General features: G+C 37.9%; 1 pseudogene; it reads left to right on the top strand.

The window, feature by feature from the left end:
• The first annotated feature begins 12,843 nt into the window (after positions 1-12,843).
• LOC112931737 (ATP synthase subunit d, mitochondrial pseudogene) lies at positions 12,844-13,329 on the top strand (annotated as a pseudogene).
• The last annotated feature ends 4,534 nt before the right edge of the window (positions 13,330-17,863 follow it).

The following is a 17,863-nucleotide window of genomic DNA, read 5'->3' on the forward strand; positions in this document are numbered from 1 at the left end:
AATAAATAATTTTTTATTTTAACTTTTTTTTCTCTAAAGTCCATTTTTATCAGGTGAGGTTTGTATTTAATGTGGCCTTCCCTGTGCTGCTACTTGCCAGTGGGGAGTGCCTCAGATGACAAGTCCTATTCCTGTTAGCCAGCTAAATATATTTCCATGGTTTAGATGGCATTTCTAAGAAAGATTTCGAACAAAGTGTAGTATATGATAAACCTTAAATTAATCACAAAATTAAATGAACCAGAAATCTCTATGCTGAAAGTCACAGTGTAATTTATTTATTATGAAGTGAACTATTTTTATGTATTTGTGTATTTATTTATTTATTTATTTTTGATGCTATTAACTTGGAAAGTAACTTCAGAAGTTTTCCCAAGTAAACCTTACAGTACACATTTTTAAAATTGTGTAAAAATACCTGTCAATTACCACTTCATCTTTATAGGAGGCAGCAGCTGTAGAATGCAGGATTTAAGAATTAGTTATAAATCAAGATTAAAAAATTAACGATATATTCCCTTAAGATATAGTTAACCTAAAATAATGAAAATCTATTTGCACCCATAAAATCTTATGGTGGGAAAGAGGAAGAATAATGTAATTTATGTAAATGATCAGCACCAAGCTTCTCTTTCACCTGAGAGCTAATTAGAACAAGGAGTCCACATGTGAAATGTAGCTCATCATTTCAGATATTTCTCCAAACTGAGAAACATAGATTCACCTGTGTTGATTAGAAAAGACAAGCAGAAGACATGATAAAGTTGGCTACTGACTCACCTGGGGGTGCTTGATATGTACTTGTCAAGTTACTGACTTGTAACATCAAGATGACTGTTCTAGCTACTTCACAGAGCTTTATTGAAGAAAATGACAATAATATGAGTTTAATCTCAATTATATACAAAGCTATGACAAATCAAGATCGTGGAAGTAATAGTAAAATTTTGTCCCATAATCTGATAGCTTATGTACTCAAAAAATGGAAATAATGTCTAATTCCATCTCAAGTGTTTCTCAAGGAAATGCCTGTTGGTATTTGGGGTAGGGAAATTATCCATTGCATGTGACTGTTACAGGGCTTTTGATATCTCTACTTCCATTCACAAAATGTCAGTAATAACTCCTAGGCAACATGTCAATTCAACTCACTCTCACATATTTCCCATGGCCCTTTGGGGAGATAGTATGACCCTCATTTGAGAACCAGTGAAGCTCCATGAAAATACTATGACAGATAATATACATTACAGAAAGGCATATTCAGTAGTTTTTGGAAAAAAGTTATAAAATCAAGGGTAATGTTTTAGATCCTTACTCTTTTGTGGTATGTGAAGTTCCTCCCCTGTATAAGTGGTTAGAATTATATATAATCTAAGGAAACAACATAAGTGTCTGTCTACAGATGAATGGATAAAGAAGATGTAGTGCATATAATAATGGAATATTATTTATTCAGCCATGAAAAAGAAGGAAATCCTGCCATTTGCAACAACATGGATGTTGTACCAAGTGAAATAAATCAGACAAAGACAAATACCGTATGATCACATTTATATGTGGAATCTAAAAAGCCCAAACTCACAGAAATAGTAAAATGGTGGCAGCTAGTGACTAGTTGTGGGGTATGGTGAGGGAAATAGGGTCACATTGGTCAAACGGCACAACATTCCAGTTATGAGTAAGTTCTGGGGATCTAATGCACAGCATGGTGACTATAGTTAACAATACTGTGTTACATACTTGAAAGTTCCCAAGACAGTAAATCTTAAATGTTCCCTCCATACACACATACGCACACACAATGTAATTATATAAGGTGATGGAGACATTAACTAGTCCTATTGTGATAATCATTTTGCAATATACGTGTATTGAATCACCATGCTGCGCATCTTAAACTTATATAATGTTGTTATATGCCAATTGTATCTCAGTAAAGCTGGGGAAAAGAGAATTACATATAATCAAGGCTTCTGTTTAAATAAAATTTTGTTTTAGAATGGTTTTATTTATTTGTTTGTTTATTTTAATATTTTATTTATTTGAGAGAGAGTGTGAGAAAGAGAAAGAGAGAGTAAGATCTGGGAGGAGGGCGAGGGAGAAGCAGACTTCCTGCTGAGTAGGGAGCCTGATCGGGGCAGGTGGCTTGATCCCAGGAGCCTAGGGTCATGACCTGAGCCAAAGGCAGACACTTAATTGAATGAGCCACTCAGGTTTTACATTTACAGAAAAACTGTGTAGTACAGACTTCCATACATCCGACACTCAGTTTTCCATGCTATGAATACCTTACATTAATATGGTACATTTGTTACAATTAATGAACCAATATTAAAAATTATTCTTCATGTAAGTCAATATTTTATTCAGGTTTCCTTAGTTTTTACCTAAGGTCTCTTTTCTGCTCCAGGATCCCATTCTGGTGACATTTGTCACATCTCCTTCGGCTCCTCTTGGCTGTGACAGTTTCTCAGACCTTCCTTATTTGCAATGACCTTGGCAGTTTTGTTCAGATATTTTGTAGAATATCTCGCAACTAGGGTTTCTCTGATGTTTTTCTCACGATTGGATAATGTGTTTATAGGATGAAGACCGTAGAGATATGGTGACATTTCATCACATCCTATCAAAGGTATGTACTGTCAACAGGATTTAGGACGTCGAGAAAAAATGAGTGGGAAATATCAGAAAGGGAGACAGAACATGAGAGACTCCTAACTCTGGGAAACGAACTAGGGGTGGCGGAAGGGGAGGTGGGCAGAGGGTGGGGGTGACTGGGTGACGGGCACTGAGGGGGGCACTTGATGGGATGAGCACTGGGTGTTATTCTATATGTTGGCACATTGAACACCAATAAAAAATAAATTCATATATATATATTGATATATATGTTGGCACATTGAACACCAATAAAAAATAAATTTATATATATATATTTATATATATATATAAAAAGGACGTATATATATTTATATATACATATATATAAAGGACGTTGTGTTGATCTTAGTCACCTTGCACCTTGTCAGGTTTCTCCACTGAGTTACTCTTTCTTCCCACCTCCACACTGAACTCTCTGGAAGAAAGTCATGGTGTTCAGCTCCACACTTAAGGAGTGGGAAGTTAAATTTCTCTTCCTTGAGGGTGGAGTATCTACATGAGTTATTTATAATTCTTCTGTATAGGAGGTTTGTCTCTTCTTTCTTATTTATTTTTTATAACATTATGGATTCATTTATTTTACACCTTAGTTTATAGGCTAATACTACTTTATTTTGCCGATTAAAGTATGCCAGCTTTGGCAATTGAGAACTCCTTTAGTTGGCTCCTTTGTCCCTTTGACAGACCCCCATCACTATGTGTGTGGATGTGTGTGTGTTTGCCATCCCTTAATTTTTTTTTTAAAGATTTTATTTATCCATGAGAGACACACAGAGAGAGGCAGAGACACAGGCAGAGGGAGAGGCAGGCTCCTCTCAGGGAGCCCAATATGGGACTCGGTCCCTGACCCAGGATCACACGGAGCCAAAGGCAGACACTCAACTGCTAAGTCACCCGGGCGTCCCTCTCCATCCCTTACTTTAGGCACTACTATGTACTTGAGGCTCATCTTGCATATTTCCTGCCCCAGTCCTAAAATCATCCTTCTCTCTACCAGGTCCTGGTTCCTTTCATTAGGGAATGGTATTGGGAATCAAGCTCTCAGTTTTAGGTATGCTTATTGCAAGTATGGCGTCATTGCTTCTAGCTCCTCTAAGCTGGCAGAGTAAGGAAGTATGTGTGTACTAAGCACTATGTATACACTTACCTGTAAATATTTCTATATGTACCAGACCATACATACATGCCATATACACATCTATAATTTTTTCTGTATGTAACCATTTGTATCTATATTAAGCTAAATATGAATTCATATCATACTGAAGTTTTCAAGTGTAATTCATTATCACATTGATCATTCTAACCTCTTTCCCTTGTTTATTTATAAACTTCCACTCCAACAGGAAAAACCTGATTCCTGCTATTGACCACCCATTTACTGAATTGTTTAATTCTAATGTTTATGTATAATAGTGTCAGATTGTGAACCCCTAATCCCATGAGAATCAACATTATCACATGGAGTATATCCTACCCTAAAACTCCACCCTGTGTCATATATTCAATTCTCCCTCTTCACATGAATGACTAGTAACTGCTGATCTTTCAACTGACACTCTAATTTTCTAGAATGTCTTATAATTGGAATCATACAGTATGTAGCCTCCTCAGTTTATTTTTTTATTTCTTTTTAAAGAGATTTTATTTATTTATTCATGAGAGACAAAGAAAGAGAGGCAGAGACATAGGCAGAAAAAGAAGCAGGCTCCCTGTGGGGAGCCTGATGTAGACCTCGATCCCAGGACCCTGGGATCACACCCTGAGCCAAAGGCAGATGCTCAACCACTCAGCCACCCAGGTGCCCTGCCTCTTCAGTTTAAATGGCAATATGCTTTTTAGATTCATACATGTCTTTTTGTGGCTTGATAGCATATATATTTTTATTACTGAATAATATTCCATTGCATTGATGTACCACTCTTTGTTTGTTGAAGGACATCTTGACTGCTTCCAGGTTTTGATTATTAGAAAACTGCTATAAACATTTGCATGTCGGGACGCCTGGGTGGCTCATTGGTTGAGCATCTACCTTCAGCTCAGGCTGTGATCTCAGGGTACTGGGATCAAGTCCTGCATCAGGCTTCCCACTGCTTCTCCCTCTGCCTGTGTCTCTGCCTCTCTCTCTGTGTCTCTCATGGATAATAAAAAAAATCTTTAAAAAAAAACATTTGCATGTAATGTGTAGACAAGAGTTTTCCAATTGATTGGGTGAATACTCAGGAGTGTGGTTTTGGATTATATATTAAGACAGCAGTTAGCTTTGGGGCACCTGGGTGACTTAGTCGGTTAAGCGTCCAACTCATGATTTGGGCTCGGTCATGATCTCAGGGTTGTGGGTCGACCCTCTGAGATGGGCATGAGCCTGCTTAAGATTATCTACCCCTGCCATCCACACCCCAGTGTTTATAGCAGCAATGTCCACAATAGCCAAATTATGGAAAGAGCCCAGATGTCCATCAAAAGATGAATAGAAAAGAAGATGTGGTATATGTATACAGCGGAATATTCATCATCAAAAAATGAATTCTTGCCCATTTCAATGATATAGATGGAACTAGAGGGTATTATGCTAAGTGAAATAAATCAATTGGAGAAAGACAGAATAGGATCATAGGGCAAGTGAGGAAAAATAAAACAAGATGAAAGGAGAGGGGGAGACAAAATATAAGAGAGTTCTTTTTATTAAAGATTTTATTTATTCATTCATGAGAGGCAGAGAGAGAGAGAGAGACAGAGGGAGAGAGAGAGAAAGAGAGAGAGGCAGAGACATAAGCAGAGGGAGAAGCAGGCTCCACGCAGGAAGCCCAATGTGGGGCTCCATCCTGGGACTACACCCTGAGCCAAAGGGAGACGCTCAACTGCTCAATCAAAAGTAATTGATTTATTTTCCCTCAGGAATCCCTATAAGAGACTCTTTTTTTTAAATAATAAATTTATTTTTTATTGGTGTTCAATTTGTCAACATACAGAATAACACCCAGTGCTCATCCCTCCAAGTGCCCCCCACAGTGCCCATCACCCATTCACCCCCACCCCCCGCCCTCCTCCCCTTCCACCACCTCTAGTTCATTTCCCAGATTTAGGAGTCTTTATGTTCTGTCTCCCTTTCTGATATTTTCTACCCATTTTTTCTCCCTTCCCTTCTATTCCCTTTCACTATTATTTATATTCCCCAAATGAATGAGAACATACACTGTTTGTCCTTCTCCGATTGACTTACTTCACTCAGCATAATACCCTCCAGTTCCATCCACGTTGAAGCAAATAGTGGGTATTTGTCGTTTCTAATGGCTGAGGAATATTCCATTGTATACAGAGACCACATCTTCTTTATCCATCATCTTTCTGTGGACACCGAGGCTCCTTCCACAGTTTGGCTATTGTGGACATTGCTGCTAGAAACATCGGGGTGTAGGTGTCCTGGCGATCACTGCATCTGTATGTTTGGGGTAAATCCCCAGCAGTGCAATTGCTGGGTCGTAGGGCAGGTCTATTTTTAACTCTTTGAGGAGCCTCCACACAGTTTTCCAGAGTGGCTGCACCAGTTCACATTCCCACCAACAGTGCAGGAGGGTTCCCTTTTCTCCACATCCTCTCCAACATTTGTGGTTTCCTTCCTTGTTAATTTTCCCCATTCTCACTGGTGTGAGGTGGGATCTCATTGTGGTTTTGATTTGTATTTCCCTGATGGCAAGTGATGCGGAGCATTTTCTCATGTGCTTTTTGGCCATGTCCATGTCTTCCTCTGTGAGATATCTCTTCATGTCTTTTGCCCATTTCATGATTGTTTGTTTCTTTGCTGTTGAGTTTAATAAGTTCTTTATAGATCTTGGATACTAGCCCTTTATCTGATATGTCATTTGCAAATATCTTCTCCCATTCTGTAGGTTGTCTTTTAGTTTTGTTGACTGTATCCTTTGCTGTTCAAAAGCTTCTTATCTTGATGAAGTCCCAATAGTTCAAGATTTGTGTGGAATCAGAAAAGACCCCGAATAGCCAGGGGAATTTTCAAAAAGAAAACCATAGCTGGGGGCATCACAATGCCAGATTTCAGATTGTACTACAAAGCTGTGGTCATCAAGACAGTGTGGTCCTGGCACAAAAACAGACACATAGATCAATGGAACAGAATAGAGAACCCAGAAGTGGACCCTGAACTTTATGGTCAACTAATATTCGATAAAGGAGGAAAGACTATCCACTGGAAGAAAGACAGTCTCTTCAATAAATGGTGCTGGGAAAATTGGACATCCACATGCAGAAGAATGAAACTAGACCACTCTCTTGCACCAGACACAAAGATAAATCAAAATGGATGAAAGATCTAAACGTGAGACAAGATTCCATCAAAATCCTAGAGGAGACACAGGCAACACCCTTTTTGAACTTGGCCACAGGAACTTCTTGCAAGATACATCCACGAAGGCAAAAGAAACAAAAGCAAAAATGACCTGTAAGAGACTCTTAATCTTAGGAAGCAAACTGAAGGTCATTGAAGGGGAGGGAGTGGGAGATGGGGTAACTGGGTAATGAATACTAAGGAGGGCATAGGATATAAGGAGCACTGGGTATTTTATAAGACTCATGAATCACTGACCTCTACCTCAGAAAGCAATAATACATTTTATGCTAATTGAATTTAAAACTAATTGAATTGAAATTAAAAAGAAATCCTTGCAGATACAAAACAACTCATATCAGCATGGCCTATAGTATTCAATGTATTTTTGCATGTGATTGATTTGTTTGTTAGATAATAAGGGAAGACAATATAGCTTTTCATATTGTGTAGCATACTGTCTTGCATTCATTTACATTTTCAGATATTTATTGAAAAATTAATATTTGAACAGAATCTTGAAATTATCATAATAAAATGTTTTTTTCTAAAGATTTTATTTATTTATTCATGAGCAACACAGAGAGAGAGACAGAGAGAGAGGCAGAGACACAGGCAGAGATACAAGCAGGCTCCATGCAGGGAGCCCGACGTGGGACTCGATTCCGGGTCTCCAGGATCACACCCCTGGCTGCAGGCGGCGCCAAACCGCTGCACCACCAGGGCTGCCCAATAAAATATGTTTTCAATCTGATAGCAAACAAACAGAAAAAGATTCTCTCCATCTGCCTGTCCCCCTCCACTTGCATGCACTCTCTCAAAAAGAGACAATAGCTAAAAAAAAAAAAAAAAAAAAAAAAAAAAAAGACAATAGCTAGCTTTGTAAGAACCTACCAAACTGCACCATTTTGTATTTCCATCAACGATGAAAGAGAATTCTAAAAAAAAAAAAAAAAAAAAAGAGAGAATTCTTGTTGCTCCACCAATTGATATTGTCAGGCTTTTAATTTTCTTTTTCTTTTAAATTTTAGCTTTTCTAATCAATGTGGGTTGGTATTTCCTAATAGGTTCAGTTTGCAATCCCCTAATCACAAATGATGTTGAGTATCTTTTCATACCCTTATTTGCCATCTGATTATTTTCTTTGGTGTTGTGTCTGATCAGACAGGTCTTTTGTCTTTTTAAAATTGGGTAACTAAAAAAAATTTGGTAATTTTCTTATTGTTGAATTTTTCTTATTGTCTTATTGTAGAGTTAAGAGCTCTTTCTGTATTTTGGAAATAAGTTCCCTATCAAATATAAGTTTTTAAAATATTTTCTTCTAGTGTGTGGCTTGTCTTTCCATTCTGCTAACAGTGTCTTTTGCAGAACAAAAGTTGTTAATTTTAATAAAGTCCAACTAAACAGTTTTTTCCCTCAGGGATCACACATTTGGTGTTGTAGTTAAAACTCATTACCAAAACCAAGTATATCTGGATTTTCTTCTATTTATTCTTCTAGAAGTTTTGCATTGTACATTTAGGTCTATGATCTATGAGTTAGTATTTGTGAAAGGTGTAAGGTCTCTGTGTTCTCTTTTCTCTTTTTGCATATGGGTACCAATTTCTTTAGCACTATTTTTTGAAAAGACTGCTCTTTCTCCACTGAATTCCTTTTGCTTCTTTGTGGTGGTATTGGCAAGAATTTTTGTTGTTGAGACGCGATAACAATTTGTTATACTTTTAAACTAATCTTTTGCTCGCTCGCTTGCTCGCTCTCTCTCTCCCATGAATACATACATATCCCTTCTCTCTGGAAGTTCACAGTATTTTGAAAGAGAGCATATGTCTCTCATTTGATCTTGAAAATGACTCTAGAGGGATAGGACAGTCTTACAGGAGCAAAATGCTTTGGGAATAAACAATGGAAAGATTAATTCCAATGGAGCAATCTGCAGGCATTGAGTGGGAGTATAAGAATATATATGGGTTACCTTTGCTTAGAAGAATAATTGAGAAGACAAGTTGAGCCAGATAATAAAGTGAAAGTAAAAATTACCAATGTTGGGGGTGTGTGAATGGCTCAGTCAGGTAAGTGTCTGCCTTCTGCTTGGGTCAGGATCCCAGGGTTCTGGGATAGAGCCCCGCCCTCCAGTCTGGCTCCCACCTCAAGCCAGAGCCTGCTTCTCCCTCTCCCTCTGCCTCCTGCTTGTGCTTGAGCCCTCACCGTTTCTCTCTCTGTCTCAAGTAGATAAATAAAATATTTCTAAAAAAAATTACTGGCGTTGCAAACAATAACAGTTTGAGAACCAGGTTGATTGTTTGGATTTGGCACTGGAAGCTATGGAGAGCTCCTTCAGGTTTGAGCAGGGAACCGACATGATCAGATCAGCTTTTAAAAAATATTTTATTTTTAAGTAATCTCTACTCAACGTGGGGGTCAAACTCACAACCCTGAGGTCAAGAGTTGAATGTTCTACTGACTGAGCCAGCCAGGCACCCCAAGATCAGCTTTTATAGTTGTGATTCAGTAGAAATTTCAGGGATAGCTTGAAAGAGAGTTGAAAACTCTGAAGCCAGGTAAAGGAAGCTGTTCCAAGTGTTCAGGCTGGAGTTATTTAGGGCAGAGGCAGACAGATCTGAGAAAGGTGGTGAGGATATCGGAAGCTAGAAATGCAATGCAGGGATGGAAAATGAAATTAGACATTCTTGGCAATTTACTGCTTTTCTGTGTCAATAATCTGTTCAGAAATTAAACCGCCAGTGCCACCTATTGGTGAATAAGCTTCCCATTCTAAGGTTGCCCTATATGCAAAGTACCATTTTACAGTATATTGGCAAGATTTATGCTGATTTCTCTTATTCTCTGGAATCAGCCCTCTCAACTACATTATTGAGCTCTAGTCAAAGTACTGAGTGCAGTGAACAGTACGTACTCTGTCTTCATGCTGGAAAAGTTTAAGATATAGCTTAGGAATAATATAGGCAAAACAGTTTCCTGCTAATGTGTTTAAGTACAGTGTGAGGTCCCAGGAGAGAGAATTTGGTGGGACTAATTTAGCTTGTTGCAGGCTGGAGGGTGGTGATATGAGGTCCATCCAAAAAGGACACATACGGAGGTCAAGCTGCAGCTGTGGCTCGAAAGGAAAGTTTGCAGGTCCAAGGTATACAAGAGAGCCCTCAGCCTGATCTGGTGGTGTTTATAGCAAACAGGGTTGACAGCTAATTGTCCCAAGTTTTAAGCCAGATGCACTTTTATGTGATGCCTGAGATGCTAGGAGGGTAGGAACACCTCTCCTCTTTAAAGCAGTCACTGCTCTCAGGCAAAAGCTTTCTGTGGCTACCTCCTCAAAAGCAGACCCAGATCTACCCAAAGAAATGAAAATTTTATTTAGAGCATGAGCAGAGGACTGAAAATGGCAAGTAGTTAACTAGGTGGGCTAAAATAGAGACCAAATGGCAGCTGGTCACTGGCTGTTCTGAAAGTGTTACCTTTGTATTTATTCAAAAGACGCCTAAAGTTAAGTCTAACCTAGACATATCAGTCACTTAAAGTGGGTTTTTATTCCTGTTGACAGTGAGGAGATGGATATTTCCTAAGGTCACACAGCTATCAAGTGGTAGAGCTAGGATTTGGATCCAAGTCGATTGATTTTAGAGACCACTTTCTGGAACCATAACATTAGACTGTTACCTATACTCTGCTCTGCTTGAGTTCACAGTAGCTGCTCTTTGGGAAATTGCTGTACCATGGACTTTGACTAATTTTTATTATTTTAAACACATTCCAACATATACTATTTTGTTTCTCCTTCAAGATCAGAGGGGTGTCTCATAACTCATTTTGCCATATATAACATTTTACATATAAAATTTCATTAAATAAATTCCAATCTTTTAATTTTTGAATTATACCCAATCACTTGGAGTGTTTATGTGTACTCAGCATAGGACATAAACATTATAAAAGTTTGTAATGATTCAAACATTCACCTACGAATATTACAATTTGTTTCTTTATCTTTTTTTTTTAAGATTTTATTTATTCATAGAGACAGAGGGAGAGAGAGAGACAGAGGCAGAGACACAGGCAGAGGGAGAAGCAGGCTCCATGCGGGGAACCTGATGTGGGACTCGATCCCCGGTCTCCAGGATCACACACCAGGCTGCAGGCGGCGCGAAACCACTGCACCTCTGGGGCTGCCCTGTTTCTTTATCTTTGTGTCTGAGTATCTCAGCTCAAAAATATGAATAGAATGCACTATGATACACTTGCTAGATAACTATAAAATTATTTTCCTCTCATTTTATCTAAGTATGCCACTTGGCTGATTCAGAATCATAAAAGTGATGTAAAGGTAGCTCAGACTCAACATGGATGAGCGAGTGCACTTACATTTGTAAATTAAGCCTTTCTGATTATATTTCTTATGCGAATATAATTCAGGAATAGTCCCCGTTAAGGTCCCCCATGTGTTCAGAGTGGCTATCTTGTATATCACTATCACCTGCATTTGTAAGTATCCAGGGCAGCTTTGCCATGAAGTCCAGTTTGGTACCTCCTCTGGCAGAGATCAGTGTGGAATCAGGAGCTTATGCCATCAAGGAGAAATATACTTTATAATTATTTTTCTGGCCCTGGTTAAAAGTGAAATATGGACAGGAAGTCTTACACAGAAGAAAAGCAATTTCCCAAATTCCTTAGACCTAAACATCTTTTCTTTATTTAGATGTCCTCTGTAAAATGTTTTCTTTTTCCTAAGAAATACAGAATACTTTCCACTCAGCATACTAAACACAAAGCCCTGTTACTTGTCTGCTCAGTCTAATTCAATGATTTTAAATAAGAGTGGCTGTCACATTTATCATAGGTTACAGATTCTTTATTTTCCTGACATTCAGTATAGAGATAAGGATTTTGTTGTTGATTGTTTTACTATAGAGACTTTAACTACCCATAATGTAACTCATTAACCCCAAAGCTTGTTAATTAAAAACATTTCTAAAACACATTTGTAGAAATTGCATGTTTTCATACCAGTTAAAGGACATGCTATAAACATAAATGTTCATATTATTTATTCATTTAAGTTATGAGAGACCTTACTGTTTTCTCCATACCTTTTCTTTTCTTTGTCCTACATATAACTGTATGAATCACAAATACACATATACACACATAATGAAAACTCTGAAGAGCTGATAGCTAAGAAAGGGAAAATTTAAAACATATTTAAAAAATGATTCTAAAGAAGGACTTAATAAAGTTAAAATTGGAAACAACGTCATGAACTCATGACCTTTACAACTTAGATCTTTGATGCCCTGCGGACATGTCATCCCACCTGCCATGTTTTGTCATGTGGAGGAATCTGATATTAATCTCTACTAAAACATTCTGGAGAGTAGCCAATTCAATGTTTCTCTCCAATAGAAAGGAATCAAGAAAATCAAGATGTGCCTGGACACCTTTGTCCTTGCTGGAGAGCAAGGATGCTTGACACAATCACAAATGTTTGTGTAGTGTCAAAGAGAAAGGAGATAGCTTACAGGATTCCAGCTGACCAATCTCTGCTATTTGAGTATCAAAAAATAGAACTAGTTTTGTTAAAATTATAATGAATTTTTAATGTTTCTCAAAAGAAGTAGGCAAAAGCATATGTCATTCTTCATTTATATTGACAGAACACAATGTGTATTACTCAATTCAAACCATGCATGTATGGAATGAAGTTTAGGTCAAATCAAACAGTAAAATATTCTGTAAGGTATTACAGCGAGGGTATGTGTGTGTGCAAAATTCTATTAATTAAACTGTGAATGGACTGTGGTCCGCCGGGGTCAGTGAAGGATCTCAAGATGGCTGGGTGAAAACTTGCTCTAAAAACCATTGGCTGGGTAGCTTTTGGGGAGATCGTACCCCGAAACCAGAAGGCCATTGCCAACTCCCTGAAATCCTGGAATGAGATGCTTACCTCCAGGTTCACTACTCTTCCTGAGAAACCATCTGCTATCAACTGTGCTTACTACAAGGCCAATGTGGCAACGTCTGGCTTGGTAGATGACTTTGAGAAGAAGTTTAATGCCCTGAAGTTTCCTGTGCCAGAGGATAAATACACTGTCCAGGTGGATGCTGAGGAAAAAGAAGATGTGAAAAGCTGTGCTGAGTTTTTGTCTCTCTCAAAGGCCAGGATTGAAGAATATGAAAAAGAGCTGGAGGAGATGAAGAACATAATTCCATTTGATCAGATGACCATTGAGGACCTGAATGAAGTCTTCCCAGAAACCAAAGTAGACAAGAAGAAGTATCCCTATTGGCCTCACAAGCCAATCGAAAACTTATAAACTTGAGTTGAGGAGAAAGCCCTGGCCCTCATATTATAAACGATGGACATTAAAAATAATGATATGGGGATCCCTGGGTGGCGCAGTGGTTTAGAGCCTGTCTTTGGCCCAGGGCCCGATCCTGGAGACCCGGGATCGAATCCCATGTCGGGCTCCCGGTGCATGGAGCCTGCTTCTCCCTCTGCCTGTGTCTCTGCTTCTCTCTCTCTCTCTGTGTGACTGTAATAAATAAAAAAAAAAAAATTTAAAAAAAAAATAATGATATGGTAAAAAAAAATGAAGCTGTGAAAGAAATTATTTTAAAAGTTGTGTAAGAGATCATGATTAAGAAGAAAAAAAAAGTGCGAAATGTAACATACCAAGTTCTAAAATGAAATAAGCCTTGAAGATTTTATTACTATTATAAAAAGGGGTCTGGTTCCATAACTTTCTTGGCACAGTTTAATTGTCTTGGATGTTCTCCCAGTTTTCTGTATTATAGTCCTTCCCTGTTCCCCAAATTCAGACTTGAATTGAGGTTCCAAGTTTCTAATAGATACTCTTGAATTGGTAATCTCAATTGACCTGAAATAGGACTTGTATTCACCTTAGTCAGGAAAAACAACCTTGTTATCTAAGAAGATATGTATAGAGAGGATAATTTTTTAAAAATTAAGTTTATATTATTAAAAATTTTAGGAAAGTGTAGCAATGGGTTTTTCAATTTTTGTGCCTTTTAAAATTCTGTATTTTTAGAAATGGTTGACAGTTTGAATAGCCAAAGCAATCTTGAGAAAGAACAAAGCTGAGGACATCATGCTCCCTGATTTCAAACTATACTGCAAAGTTAGCACAGTATGGTATTGGCATAAAAACAGACACTTAAATCAATAGAACAGAATGGAAAGCCCAGGAATAATAATTAATAACACATAGTCAATTAATTTATGACAAAAGAGCCAAGAATATATAATGGGGGAAGGGACAGTCTCCTCAAACAATAGTGTTGGGAAAACTGGGCAGCCACATGCAGAAGAATGAAACTGGACTCCGATCCCCACCTCTCACCATACATAAAAATCAATTCAAAATAGATGAAAGATTTGAACATAAGGCTTGAAACCATAAAACACATAGAAGAAAACATAGGAAAAAGCCTCTTTGACATTGGTCTTGGTAGTGATTTTTTAGATTTGACACCAAAGGAAGGCAACAGAAGTAAAAATAAACAAGTGAAATTATATCCAACCTCACAGCTTCGGCACAGCAAAAGAAACCATCAACAAAATGAAAAGGCAACCTACTGAATGTGGGAAGATATTGGCAAATCATACCTGGTAAGGGGCTAAATCCAAAATATACAGGGAATTTACACAATTTGGTAACAACAACAACAACAACAACAAAACCAAAAACTTGGCAGAGGAACTGAATAGACGTTTTTCCAAAGAAGACATACAAATGGCCAATTGAAAAGATGCTCTCCATCACTAATTATCAGGGAAATGCAAATCAAAACCACAACGAGATATCACTTCATACTTGTAAGTATGGCTGTGATAAAAAAGACAAGAGAAAACAATGTTGGCGAGGAAATGGTGAAAAGGGAACCCTTGTGCACTGCTGCTGGAAATGTAAATTCATGCAGCCCCTATGAAAAACAGAACTACCATAAGATCCAGTAATCTCACTTCTGCGTATATATCCAAAGGGAATGAAAACAGGATATTGAAGAGGTAAATTCATTCCATGTTCACTGTAGCATTATTCACAAAAGCTAAGATATGGAAATATCCTAAGTGCCCATCAACAGATGAACTGATAAAGGAGATATACACAATGGAATATTATTCATCTATAAGAATGAAGAGAATCCTGCTGTTTGTGACTAAATGGATGGTCCTTGATGGCATGATGCTAAATGAAATAAGCAGGACAGAGAATGATAAATACTGCATAATATCATGTATATGTGGATTTAGTTTTTTTAAAGATTTCATTTATTTATTCATGAGAGACACAAAAAGAGAGAGGCAGAGACACAGGCAGAGGGAGAAGCAGTAGCCACGCAGGGACCCTGACGTAGGACTCAGTCCTGAAGCCAAAGGTAGCACTAAACCGTTGAGCCACCAAGGCTGCCCTCTATGTGGATTAAAAAAAAAAAAAAAAGTCACTAATAGAGACAGAGAGTAGAAAACTGGTTGCCAGGAGCTGGAGGTGAGGGAGACAGGGATAGGTTTGGTAAAAAAGGTACAAACTTTTAGCTATAAGATGAATAAAATGTGAGGAGCTAATGTATAAACATGGTGAATATAGATCATAGCACTATATTGAATAATTGAAATTGAGTAAGAGTAGAACTTAAATATTTTCAGTTCTCTCCCCTGCCAAAGAAAATGAGAGAAAAAAAATTATTAAATTTGTAATTGTAATTTTAACTGTTGAATAGGGTTTGTTGGGGGGGGGTGCCTAGGTGACTCAATAGGTTAAACATTTGTCTTCAGCTCAGGTCAGGATCTCAGGGTCCTAGGACTGAGCCCCATGTGGGCTCCCTTCTCAGTGGGAAGCCTGCTTTTTCTTCTGTTGTTCCCTTTGCTGTGCTCTCTCTCTCAAATAAATAAATCTATCTTTAAAAAAGTAGGGTTTATTGGTGTTAAATATTTAGAGAAACTTAAGTTGTTTGACTTATTAGCTAATTTATAAAAAAATAAGATTTGAGCCTTAAGAACTTGTTTCTAACGTGTACAATTAAATCTTGAGTTATTTAAAACATTAGTTATTAAGTACACTTTTGTGCACAGATCCCCCTCTTTTGCACATTAAAAAAACAAGTTAACAACACAAAACGCTCGAGAATATGCAGAGCAGCAGGAACCCTCATTCATTGCTGGCAGGAGTACAAAATGGTACAACCACTATGGAAGACAATTTGGTTGTTTCTTACAATACAGCACTTTTACATTACATTACAATCTAGCAATTGCACTTCTTGGCTTTTATTCAAAGGCATTGAAAACTTATGTCCAGCAACTTCCTGGACACAGGTGTTTAGAGCAGCTTTATTCGTAATCGTCAAAATCTGGAAGCAAGCAAGATGTTCTTCAGTAGGCGTATGGATAAACAAACTAACTGTCATATATCCAGACAATGGAATATTTGGAATATTATTTAATGCTAAAAAGAAACGAGCCATCAAATTATGAAAAGGTCTGGAAAAAACTTAAATGCGTATTACTATGTGAAAGAAGCCAATCTGAAAATACTATATCTTGTATGATTCAACTAGATGATATTCTGGAAGAGGCAAAATTATGGAGACAGTATGAAGAACAGTGGTTGCTAGGGTTCAATGGGGGACAGGAAAGGGTAAATAGATGGACCAAGAGGATTTTTAGGGCAGTGAAACTACTCCATATGATGCTATAATGGTAGATATGTCATTACATTTGTGCAACCCATAGAATGTATAGCACCAAGAAGCACTAATGTAAACCAAACACTCTGGCTCTATCAATGTAGGTTCATCAGTTTTAACAAAAGGAGGACCCTGTTTGGTGATGTTGATAATAGAGGAGGTGATGTGAGTGTGAGAGGATGGGGGACTGTGTATCTTCTTCTCTTATATCTTTTGCTGTGAGCTTGAAACTGTTCTTAGTCTATGAAAAAATAAGTTAGCACACATTACTGAGATTGCATCTGCATGAACACTTAAAGGTGTTTTAGAACTAACTAGCAAGAGGTAGGGCAAACAGCGTTCATTTGGGATAGTAAGAAGAAGTAGTCAAGGATAAACAATAAATGTAACAAAGAAGGAAAAAAACAAATAGTAATTTCACTATACACAACCTGGTTATTTATGATGAAGCCATTATGGTGGGGAACCAGATCCCTGAGGCTAGATGCTTAGCAAGACAAGGGTCTTATCTGTTCCCACTCTTGTAGCTTCAGTGTTCACTGTGCCGCGACTCTGGTTTGCTACAGATCATTTATGTTGAGTGAATAAAAGTGGGTTTCAAAGGCCAATTTCAATTCAAAACTACCCAGAGTTCTTTAAAGGGCAGATTCATTGGGTACCTTGTAGGTGGAATCACGATCCCTTGGAGTATCAGAATCTGCCTTCTTCACAGACACACACCAAAATGCTTCTTTGCTATGCTACATGCGGCCTGAGAATGAGGGAAATTCCATCTCTTCAACTTTGTCAGAGAGAAAATGGAGACTAAAGAGTTTGCTCAAAATCCCATGGCTAATGCCTGAACAAGAAGTAGAACTCAAGCTGTCAGGCGCTGAGAACTTTATCAGAACGATTACTGCCTCGAGTTTTAGTGTATAGAAAGGGACATAATCTAGCTTCTAGGGTCCCCCCCCCCCAACAGATAGTTGGTTTCAAGTTCATTTCTCATTGTTATTTCTTTACCACTTCTTCTGCGTCTCCAGTCCTGGAAGCCGTTCTCATGGCCATAGCGCTTGCTTCAGAAATAACCAGATTCTTACGTTTCATAGTGAAGAGGTTGGAAGAGGTGGTCTCCCTCGGTAGGACACTTTCTCTATAAAG

The sequence above is a fragment of the Vulpes vulpes genome, chromosome 13 (genome assembly GCF_048418805.1).
Source record: "Vulpes vulpes isolate BD-2025 chromosome 13, VulVul3, whole genome shotgun sequence".
NCBI classification, from domain to species: Eukaryota; Metazoa; Chordata; class Mammalia; order Carnivora; family Canidae; genus Vulpes; species Vulpes vulpes.